Source organism: Talpa occidentalis, unplaced genomic scaffold, assembly GCF_014898055.3.
Source record: "Talpa occidentalis isolate TD23 unplaced genomic scaffold, MPIMG_talOcc4v2.1 talOcc4.9, whole genome shotgun sequence".
Classification (NCBI taxonomy): Eukaryota; Metazoa; Chordata; class Mammalia; order Eulipotyphla; family Talpidae; genus Talpa; species Talpa occidentalis.
Window position 1 is genome coordinate 28,027,984 of NW_023605305.1, and position 12,120 is coordinate 28,040,103.

General features: G+C 33.6%; 1 protein-coding gene across 1 annotated transcript in view; it reads right to left on the reverse strand.

Annotated features, from left to right (window-relative positions):
- The window catches only part of ZSWIM5 (zinc finger SWIM-type containing 5), a 130,719-nt gene that overhangs the window by 72,541 nt on the left and 46,058 nt on the right, over positions 1 to 12,120 (reverse strand). The gene's annotated exons all lie outside the window — the stretch shown is intronic.

Sequence of the window (12,120 nt, forward strand, 5' to 3'; positions counted from 1 at the left end):
TGCAGAAGGAGTATCTCCTATAAGTTGAAGTATAAATTAAGGTGCTGAAGAATTTTAGAAAAAAAAAAAAAAAGAACAAGTAGTCTAACCTCTGAAAACTATAAGCAGCATCCATGAACAATTTAAACAAATATATATATATATATATATATATACACACACACATATTTGGTTATCTTCTAGCTTTGACTGTCTATGACTAAATTTCTTTTAAAAGGATGACACTCATCAGTGTGGTCAGCACCATGTTTGGCAACATAAAGCATTCCAAGGGATAGGTTAGAAATTTAGAATACATTATATTTACTTGCTCCTCCTCTGGTTCACATCCCTCTTGGATAGAAGACAGCAAAGAACATGCATGTACAAAATATACAAAAGAACTTTATTTTGATGAGTTATATTTAATATAGGTTGACTATTTACAATTAAATACATCAAAGGTAGCATTTAATCAAAACACTTGCATCACTGAGGAAATTCAAAGAGTAATTTTTATGCTCAGATGGTCTTACTGGAGAATTCTACAAAATGTTAAAAAATAATTAACATCAACTCTAAACATCTTCTTACAGAAAGTACAAGAGAAGGAAACAGGACCTCACTGGTGGCACAAGGAGTTAAAACGCAACCTATGAAGCTGTCTGCAGCCTCTGCAGCACGAGTTCCATCCCCTGGCTGGCCAGGGAGCAACCCACATGGCGCAGCAGACCTCTCCTGTCTCACTCACTGCTCCCCTCAGCAGTGTATTTCAGTAAATCTGCCTGTTCTGTTCCCCACTCTGTCTCTGGTGAATCCTCTCACCTGCACTACTGGCCTACACCCCAGGCTCTTGTATGCATAAATAAATCTTTTTTTTTTAAAGAGAAGGAAATAGTTCCTGAATTTTTATTGAAATTAAATATTTTATTAAATATTTTTATATTTTATTAAAATATTACCCTGATAACAAAACCAAAGACAGTGCCAAAAAGGGAAAATAAACCAATATCCCTCATAAATATGTCACAAAAATCCTTAACAAAACATGAGCACACAGAAGTTGGCAATATAGAAAAAGAATTATATACCATAACCACGCTGATTCAATATTTGAAAATGATAGGATATTTGAAAATTGATCATTATAATCTATTAATGGGCTTAAAAGTTGCATAATCTTATCAGGTGATATAGAAAAAGTATTTGACAAAATTCAAACACATTCATGATTAAAACTCTTCGAAAAACAGAAGCAGAGAAATTCCTCAATCTAATAAAGAACATCTACAAAAAATCTACAGTTATTATACTTAATGATGACAAAATGGACCCTTTCCCCTACAATGTTGGTTTTCACCACTCTTATTCTACTAAGTAATAGTAAATAAATGAGCTCAGCAAGATGACATGACATATGATAAAACATACAAAAATATACTGTATATCTATATACTAGCAACGAATAGTTAGAAACTAAAATTTAAAATGCTATTTTGACACAGCTCTCCTGCCCACCTGTGACTATGTGGGTGCCTCTCTTTTTCTTTCTTTGTTACCTAATAAACATGTCCTTTTAAAATGGAAAAATAGGGGAGGGATTGGGGTCAGAATGGGGGGGTTACAATTGTATGGGGAATATAAAAATAAAATTTATTATAAAAATAAAATAAAATAAAATACTTATTCTTGAAAAACAAAAAAAATAACAAAAAAATAAAATGGAAAAATAAATAAAATACTATTTATAATCACTAAAAAAATGAAATATTTGTAAATTTAATAAACTTCATACAGTTGTATGCTGGAAACTACAAAACATTAATGACTGAAAGTACAGAAAACCTAAATAAATGAAGAGTCTATGTTCATGACTTGGAAGATTCGACATAGTAAAGATATCAATTCTCTCCAAATACAGTTAGTGCAATTCCTATGAAAATCACAGCAAGATTTTTTGTGTATATAGACAAGATTATTCTTAACCCTATCTATAAAGACAAAGGAGCTGGGATAGCTAAAACAAAATTTTTAAGAGAAGAATAAGATGGGAGGAAAAAGTTCACCCTATTTTTAAGGCTTGCTAGACAGCAGACTATACTAATCAAGACTGTAAGGTATTAGGGGAACAGCCACAAAGATCGATGGAACAGCATAGAACAGAACCCAGAAATAAACCCACACAAATATGCCCAACTGATAATTATTTGCATGTTTGATTATTTGTTTTAAAATTCATAGTTCACATTAGGTTTCACTCTTTGAGTTGTCACAGGTTTATTGGTTTGACAAATTCAAACTGCATGCTAATATAGTTTAAAAGACACTGTGGAAAAACCAAATCACCATTTATAATATTGTTTCTATGGAAAAAATTACTTTCAAAGCTAAATATAGCACATAAAGCAATTGTTTAAAAATTGTAGATGCTCTGTATTCTAAAATGGCTGTTAAGAAAAGAAATGGGAACTTTAAAAATATCAGAATCAGGCTTGGAAGGAGCTGTGGGTTTTAGAGAAGTTAATGAATTATCTTTTGTGTCTGATGCCAATTAACTTTTATAACAATTCCAGACTTCAAAGGACAAGAAACAGCAGAGGAGAAGAATTTGAGAACTTTCCTACAGACTGGGAAAAAGTAGCAGAGGGTAATCCTAGGAAACCAGTGTATTTGTAAAGCAGAATCATTTTCTTTATTTTTGGTTTAGACTGGAGAAAAGAAAAAAGGATGTTGAAGATGCTGGGATGCAAGTGAAACTTGAGCTAGGATAGCAGAATAGAAATAGCCTCTAGTGGGAGTCAGTAGTAGAACTACTAAGAGTTTTTCATCCCGACAAGCAAGAAAAAACTTGGAATTCCTGCTAAATCAGAGTAGGACCAAGGTTAGGTTAAACAGTGGAAGCATCTTCATGACAAAGTCCATGAATGTGTTGAGTTGTTTTATTCAATTATGCTCTAAATTGCTTGTTTTATATCTAAGTCCCAGGTTGTATACTGATTATTCCAAAAAACTTACTCGTATTTATAGTTCAGAACATTTTTCTAATCTTTTTTTGTTTTTTATTTTATATATTTTTACATCATTTTTCATTTTTGTACAATGTATGCATTTTCATCTTGGCTATAGTCCCTGTAAAATTCCCACCACCCTTGTTTTGAGCCTATTCCCTGCTCCCACTCTGTCGTGTGTCTCTAGTTTATAGCTGCCTGTTGATTTTGATTTTTACTTTAATATAATTAGTCTTTTTCCTGATCCCTTATTTAGGTTTTCTAAATTCCTGCTATGATTGAGACCATCCAGTCTTTTTCTTTTCTTTTGGCTTATTTCACTGAGCATGATCCCCTCCAGCTCGATCCATGTTGCCCAAAGGACACAAAAACATTAATTCAAAAGGGTACCTGCACCCCTATGTTTATTGCAGTACTATTTACAATAGGTAAGCTATGGAAACAACCCAAATGCCCAAAAACAGATGACTGGATGAAGAAGATGTGGTACATATACAAAATGGAATATTACTCAGCATCAAAAATGATAAACTCATGCCAATTGCAGCAACATTTTTCTAATCTTGAACTCCTTAATGTCTCACAGACACATCCTGCTTAATATACTTGTGTTATTGATCTCAACCTGCACCCTCTCCTCCCCTACTCCTGGCACGGCTTCTCTCCAAATTCTTCCCCAGTCTTCCCCATCTCAAGACATGGCAGAACCATTCACCAAAGTACCCAACTCAGAAATCTACAAGTCATCTTTGACTTTTACTTCTCTCACTTTCACATTACACCCTACCATGTGTCATTTACTTCCAAATATTATTTGCCTCTTTCCATTTTCTCCACTGCCACTGGCAGGTCACCATCATCCGTTTCTTACATTACTGTAAGAGTTTCCTAATTTTCTCATTCCCACTCTTGCTATAGTGTATACGGATCCATTCTGAGACTGATATAAAGCTATAGTAATCAATGGTAATGATAAAGTATGGTAATGAAATTGGGATGATAATGATAAAGGGACAAACACATAATCCCATGAAAAAGAACTGTGTCTAGTAATAGACCTATACAAGTACAATAGACCATACAAGTATAGTCAGCTGATGTGACAAAGATGCAAAAGCAACTCAATAGAGAATAGTCTTTTCAACACATAGTGTTGGACATTGAACATCTATATGCCAAGGGGAAAAAAGTGAGTAGAGCTTCATCATAAACCTCACAAATTGTACAAAAATTAACTCAGAATGGATTATAGATTAAATGTTAAGATGCAAAGGTATAGAATGTTTAGAATAAAAAATAGCAGAAAATCCTTGAAACTAGGATTAGGCAAAGAATTTTTAGTTATGTCTCCAAAGGCACAATTCACAAAAGAAGAAACTAATAAGTCAGATTTCATTAAAATCTTGCTTTATCAAAGACACTCTTAGGAGTACAGGAAAACAAGCCATAAACTAGGGGAAAATATTTACAAAACACATATCCAAAAATGGATTTGTATTCAGAATATATAATGAACTCTCAAAACTCAAAATAAGAAAACAACCCAATTTAAAACATGGTAATAGTTAACTTATTTTTTGAAAGAAATTTATTTGCTTTAATATCCTGTGACAGGTATTTCTGTTTTGATTCAAGGAGTGCTTTGTGATATCACTATCTGTTCTAGTACATGGTCTCAAAATTTTAATTTGTACAAAATGGGAACTCTGTCCTGTTTCATTTTCAGTCGGGTCTATTTTGCCCTTCAAATATATAACTTGATGTCACTGTGATTGACATGAGTATTCACTTGCTTTCTTTTTACTTTGCTGATATTTAGCTTTATGTGGAATGATAAATATGGTTATGGTTTATTGTTGAAAAATAAAACAGGCAAAATATTTGGATGCCTTCCCAAAGAGAATACACAAATGGAAAGTAAGCACATGGAAAAATGTTCAACATCACTAGCCCCTAAAGAAATGTAAGATAAAACCATAATGAGAAACCACCATATACTTATGAGAACAAAATTTAAAATATTGACAATACAAAGTGCTGGTGAGGATGCACAACAATTGAGCTTTTCATGCATTGCTAGTGGAAATGCAAAAATGTCAGACACTCTGGGAGAGCATTTGGCAGTTTCTTATAAAGGTAAACATATACTTACCATATTACCCAGCAATCCCACTCCTGGGATTTCTCCCTAGAGAAATGAAAATTCATGTTAACACAAAAACCGCGTTACTAATGTTTATAGTTCTGTTCATAATGGCCAAAAACAACCCAAATTGAAACAATCCAAATGTCCTTTAACAGGTGAATAATCAGCAATAAGAAGGAACAATAGATACATGCAAAGATTTAGAGGAAGATCAAAGACATTATTATGTTGAGTTTTTCAAAAGCCAGCGTAGAAGATTCTATACTATATAAGTGCATTTACATCACCTTTTCAAAAAGACAAAAATATTGTGCTGCAGAACTGATGAGTGGTTTCCAAGTGTTAGAAGTGTGACTTTGTAATGACATGAGGGAGTGTTTTGGGCTGACAGAATTGTTCTGTATCTTAATTACATAAATTTGTACATGTGTTAAAATTCATAGAATTGTATATCAAAAGAAAACACAAATTTTTACCATGTGATTTTTTATAATGTGCTTTTTATGTTGAGAGAAAAAAAGAGAAGAGGAAGAATGAATAAAATAGACTGTGAAGGAGGCACCTTGAGATAGGAGAAAAAACTAAGAGTGTGCTATCCTAGGAGCCTTATGAAGAAAATGAATCAAGGATGAGAAAGTGATCAACTGTATCAAACAGCAGTGATAGTTAACTTAGACAAAGACTGGGAAGTAGCAATGCAGAAGTCATTGGTGACTGAGAAGATTTGGAATATTATGGTAAACACTGGCTGAAATAGGTTTAGAAGAATGGGAAGAGAGAACATGGTTTTAATGTATAGAGAAAGCTCTTGAAGTTTTACTACAGAGGACAATAAAGAAAGAGCTGATAGAAGTTAGTAAAGAGAATATTTTTTAAAGAGGCAAGAAGTGAAAATATGTTTACATACTAATGAAATATCCAATAACAGATGAAAATTGATGATCTAGTCGAAGTAATTTTTCATACTGCTTCTTTCCAGCACTTAAAACTTTTTTTTTCACATAAACACACACCATATATTAGCAATACCAGGAAATAAAGGCAAATATACCTGTCTTCAAGGACTTCTGCAATCTTAAATATATACATGTTTCTGTCTTCCTATACTTTATGGATATCATACATACACAATTGCAAATATACATATTCATACTAACTATAAGCACCTTGAGGACAGCTATTACTTATTCATCTTTGTAGTTCTAAGATAGTATATGGAGCACAGTCAATATTCAATTAAAAATATTTGTTACAGTGTGTAATAAGTCAGTCAAGCTTTTTAAAAAAGAATTTTACTCTATTGGCCAGCTCTATGATAAGTCAATATACTTTCCTATAAACAGCCAACACAGCACAAAATAACTCCCTGACTTCCCTTCCTACTCCTAACCCACCAAATGTTCATCCTTGGTCCTCCATCATCCACACACACACTGCTGGTATTTACCACAAACCTAAACAAATTATTCTGAGTTCTCACTGCTATAAAATATAGTGCTTTTATTATAAATGTTCTATATTTTTCCTTTGTTCCAATGGGCACCAATGACAAGTTCTGGATAACAAATGACACCAACTTTAATAATAAAGATGAACATTATCAACTTCAAAAGCGTTAAATATTATACCTAAAACCTAAATTTTGAAAATGGGAAATCCTAATTCAAAACATATCTAAACTTCAACATAGATACCAGCTTAGACAAAATATGACTATTAATTTAAGAAACAATTTTCCTATATAAACCACCTCAAAATGCTACAAAGAAATGGAAATTCACACATACACACAAATATATATACTTTGACTTGTCAACTTCACTAGTAAATGTACAATTACCATCACAGGAAAGGTATCTGCTTTGCAGAATTCTATCAAGCATTCAAAAACATTTCCAAGAAAGGCCTCTGATCTGTTCCATTGTTAGTCAAGTGGTTTATACATGCATAAAAAAGAAAAAGGAAATCAGCTAGATGTATATAATATGGAAAAAAAAATATGGGACAGAAGAAATCATCTCAGCAACTCTTACTTTTCTCCTTTCCAAAAGTCCCTTCTTATTACCCCCTTTTCTTAATATTCCCTCCTCTCCAACACCCAAGCCAGGAATCTTGCCAAATCCCACAAAAACCCTTAGGCCTCTCTCAAGCATGCAAATGTAATTTTCCACCCAGACAACACACTCCCTTTTTAATGAACTCCAAAAACAATCTGTGAATGCCCACAGAACAGAAAAGAGGAAAATTGCAGTGAAAGAAAATACAAACAGAGTGATGTGGGGGAGGGTCAAGATGGATATGGCAAGTCCAGAGTTTAAATAGACATAAAAGATAATGAAGGTGAAGGGACTGTAATCAAACAAAATGGTCTGCAGGCTGTCATTTCATACAAATTAGAGTCAGAGAAGTATATGAATATTCACTTGAATAAAAATCATTCATTATAGGAGTGGTCCTTCAAGTAAAAGGATCCCTGTGAAGGCCCAATGTGACCATAATTCTTTGTTTCATTTTATAATTAAAAAACAAAGACTAAAAAACTATGCATAGATGAAAAAGGGAAAAAATTTTACATATGCACCCACCTCTGAAACAGTCAAGAGCAGGAGCAAGTTTCTTCATGATATAACCAAATATGTCAAAATTAGTTATTCAAAGAATGTTAATAAATGACAAGAGACACTTCAGTCAGTCACATGATTCAGGATCCCTCCAGATGCACATTATGATTCAGATTTGAACAGCAAATAGAGTAGGCCACAGAGTAGGGTGGGAGGACTTGAAGAAAAACACAATGCAGGAAAGGTCGTCAAAATGAAAACTGTCTTCTTGCCTCACAATTTCAAGAGAAGTTTTATTGAAAAAAAAATAGCTTTAAACCAATTTAGGCTGAAATAATTACAACATTTTACAATCTAACCTCTTAATGATGAATAGACTTCTTCTCCCTGCTTAAGGATCAAATTGGTTGGGCTCTACACTTGTCTGGCACCATGCTGTGGCTATTTCCTTTAATATATAACCAATCAAAGATGTATTCAGGCTTTTGTGAGATCCAAAGCTCTGCTAACTGCATATCCTAGAGCATCATGAAGTTTCTCTAAAAGGAATAGACAAAGCTATACACAGTGATAGCCTCCCTTGGATAGCAAATGTTCAGTGGCCCCCTTGTTTCTCAAAGGTAGACACTGAACTCTTTTATAATACACGAAATAGACACCTTTTCTTATAATATTTAAATACCCATCCTATAATATTTATACTAATTTTTTTCCTCCCTTCAGTTTTCATCAACATACCACAAAACCACAAGCTGCCAAGGGGAATGACAAAAAGAAAATAACTCTTTAAAATATGTAATTGTTAGAAACACAATAATCTGTAAGTAGTAACTGAAAATTAATACTATTTTATCACACTTAATGATAAAGGTCATCAAGCGAAATTACATTCAGCATAAATCTTTTCAGAATGAATATGCTTACATAAACCATACAAAAACATATCATTGATAATTATGATTTATAAGTGAAAGTAATTTCACATATTGACACATGTGATATTGATATTAAGACTGTAAAATCTATATACGAGACTAATTATCTTTTAAAACCTTCTCTTAATCCTATAAAACCTTCCTCACAAAATACATAAGGTAACCTACTTAAACAAGGATTTAAGACTGAAAGGACACATATAACAGTATTACATGAGTTAAAACTTGCTTTCAGGGGCTCCCTGTGGCACAGCGGGTTGAACACCTCACTACAGAAGCTGTCCACGGCCTCTGCAGCACGGGTTCAATTCCCAGCTGGCCAGGGAGAAACCCACATGGCACAGCAGACCTCTCCTGCTCCTGTCGCACCTGCTGATCCCCTCAGCAGTGTCTTCGGTCCGCCTGCCTGTTCTGCTCCCACTCTGTCTCTGGTGAATTCTCTCACTCTCCCACACCTCTGACTGTACCCCAGTTCTTGTATAAATAGATAAATCTTAAAAAAAAAAACTTGCTTTCATTTATTTATAACAGGCTCATCAACCAGCGGGTCTATGTGGGAGTACTGAACATAAACAGTTAAATATTAAAATACATTGAAAAGTGACATATATCTTTGTAATAAAAAAGTTTCGAAGTTTATCAAATTCTTAACAAAGGTTTGTCCATTCTAAAAAACAAGTTAATGACATAACTTTTGGATTACCACAGAAAAGATGCTGTAAAGATATACAAATGGCCAACAAGCTCATGAGAAGATATTAAACATCAATGATCATTAGGAAAACGTAAATCAAAACTACAGTGAGAATCCCACTACAATGGCTAAAATTTAAAAAAAAAAAAAGGAAACAGCAAGTATTGGTGAGGATGTGAAAAAATAGGAACCCTTGTACATGTCTGGTGGAATATAAAATGGTGTAGCCACTATCGAAAACAATATGGTAGTTCCTTAAAGAGTGGAACACAATATAACCATATGATCCAGCATTCTTTAATATTCTTTTAAGAGAAGTAAAAACAAATGTCTACCCAAATGTCTACCCACTTTGTATCCATCATCAAATGATAGATTAATAAACAAATCGTGGTATATCTATACAATGGAATATTATTCAGTCATAAAAAGAAGTGAAGTACTGACACATTCTTCAAGTTGGATGAACCTTGATAACATTAAGGAAAAAAGCCAACCAGACACAAAAGGTAACAAACCATATGATTCAATTTATACGAAATATCCAGAATAAGCAAGTCCACAGAAAGAAAGCAAACCAGAGCTTTTTAGGAAATGGGGAGTAATAATTTAATGGGTACAGAAAATCCTTTTGGGAAGCTGTCATAATTTTAGTTATTCTCCTATCTTATGGAGATATAGATATAAACAAGGCACTATCCTCTAAGAATAGGAGAAAACTGAAAATATAAGTAAATTCTATAATGTAGTAATATCAAAACAACATGCTCAGATTATAAAGCCACAAAACTAAAGAACTAAAAGATTCTTGACTTAAAAAATAAAAAGGCTGGGGACTCGCTGGTGGCGCAGCGGTTGAGCGCGGGTTATGAAGCTGCCCGCAGCCTCTGCAGCGCCAGTTCGATCCCCGGCTGCTCCCCGGACACCGGAGGAGGGTCCCACATGGCACGCAGACCTCTCCTGCCGCCCGCTTCTCCCCACAGCAGTGTACTTCGGTCCTTCTGCCTGTTCTGCTCCCCGCTCTGGTGAATTCTCTCACCCTCCCACGCTTCTGACTGTACCCCAGTGCTTGTATAAATAAATTAAATAAATAAATGAATGAACAAATAAATAAATAAATAAATAAAAATAAAAAATAAGTTTAAAAAAATAATAAAAAAATAAAAAGGCTGGTTAAATAACTGAGTGAAATAGAAATGATAGAATTTCTGAAATATAATAACAAAAACACAACACATCAGAATCCATTTATGGAATCCATTTGAAGCAGTGAGCAAAGAAAAAAGAAAAGAATAGCACTAAGTACCTATGCCAATCAAAATAAGATAATGAAAATTGACTTATTCCAAGCTAGAATAAAGAACAAAAAGTAAAAGTAAACTTAGCAAGGAAACAATAAAGGTGAAAGCATTAATTAATGAAATAGAGAATAGAAATTAGTGAAATTAATAAATTAAACTCCTGGCTCTTTGAAAAGGAGAAAATAAAAGTTAAATTTGACTACATAAAAATGAAAAAATTCTGCATACCCAAAACACTCTAAAGTCAAAAGACAAGTGACAACTTGATAGAGGACTTTTGAAAAATCAAGGGGGAAGACAACAAAATCTGCAGGTCCCATTAGATATTAAAAAAAAAAAAACACCCTGAAATTTGAAGCAAAAAACCCTCACAACTTCATTTAAATAACAAGGAAAAATGGGGGAAAGGCACGAAGGGATAAACTACAAAGAAAGATCTAAAACTGCATTCAATTTTCTTTCTTTTTTTTTTCAAGATTTATTTATTTTTATACAAGAACTGGGGTACAGGCCAGGGAGGGTGAGAGGATTCACCAGAGACAGAGTTGGGAACAGAACAGGCAGACGGACTGAAATACATTGCCGGGGGGAGCAGTGGGCGAGGCAGGAGAGGTCTACAGTGCCATGTGGGTTTCTCCCTGGCCAGCCGGGAATAGAACCTGCACTGCAGAGGGTGCAGACAGCTTCACAGCGCTGTGCTCAACCCGCTGCACCACCACATGCATTCAATTTTCAAATGGCCTTTAAACATACAAAAAGATGTTAACTTCACTCAAAATTTTAAAAATGTAAAGTAAAAATATTCTATCATTTCCTCACTTCATCAGACTTGACAAAAATTAAGAAGTATGACAACTCATTCTCTTGGTCAGTCAATGTTGAAATAAGCACTCATAAATTGTTCCTTGGAATGTAAACTTGTGTAACCCTTTTGGAGGGGAATCTGGCACTGTTTAACAAAGCTGCACAGGCAGTTTTATTATTTTACTCAGTAATCCTACTTACAAGAATTTATTCTGCAATACCTACATAATCATGCATAGGTTATTCATTATAGCAAAATAGTATAAACTACCTAAATACTCAAACATAGGAGATTAAATAAACTGTAGTACTATATTATGTATACATACATACACATATATGTGTACACACACATTAGATACTATGAAGCTATATTTAAAAATATCTATTAACTTACATGGAGTGATTTTCTAAGACATGTTACATGAAAAAGCAAACTGCATAAGACTATATAAAGTATGCCATTTTCTTGTAGGAAAGAATTGGGAAATAAAAACATAAATGTCTGCTTATTTTTGCAAAAGAAACAGGAAGAATAAACCACAAACCAGTGAAATTGCTTATTTACAATAGTAGTGGGATGGGGTGAAAGGAACAGAGTAACACCTCTCAAAGTATATCATTTTGTATAGTTTTGACTACACAACATGTTGTTTTTTAAAAAAAGATTCATGTTATTTATACAAGAACTG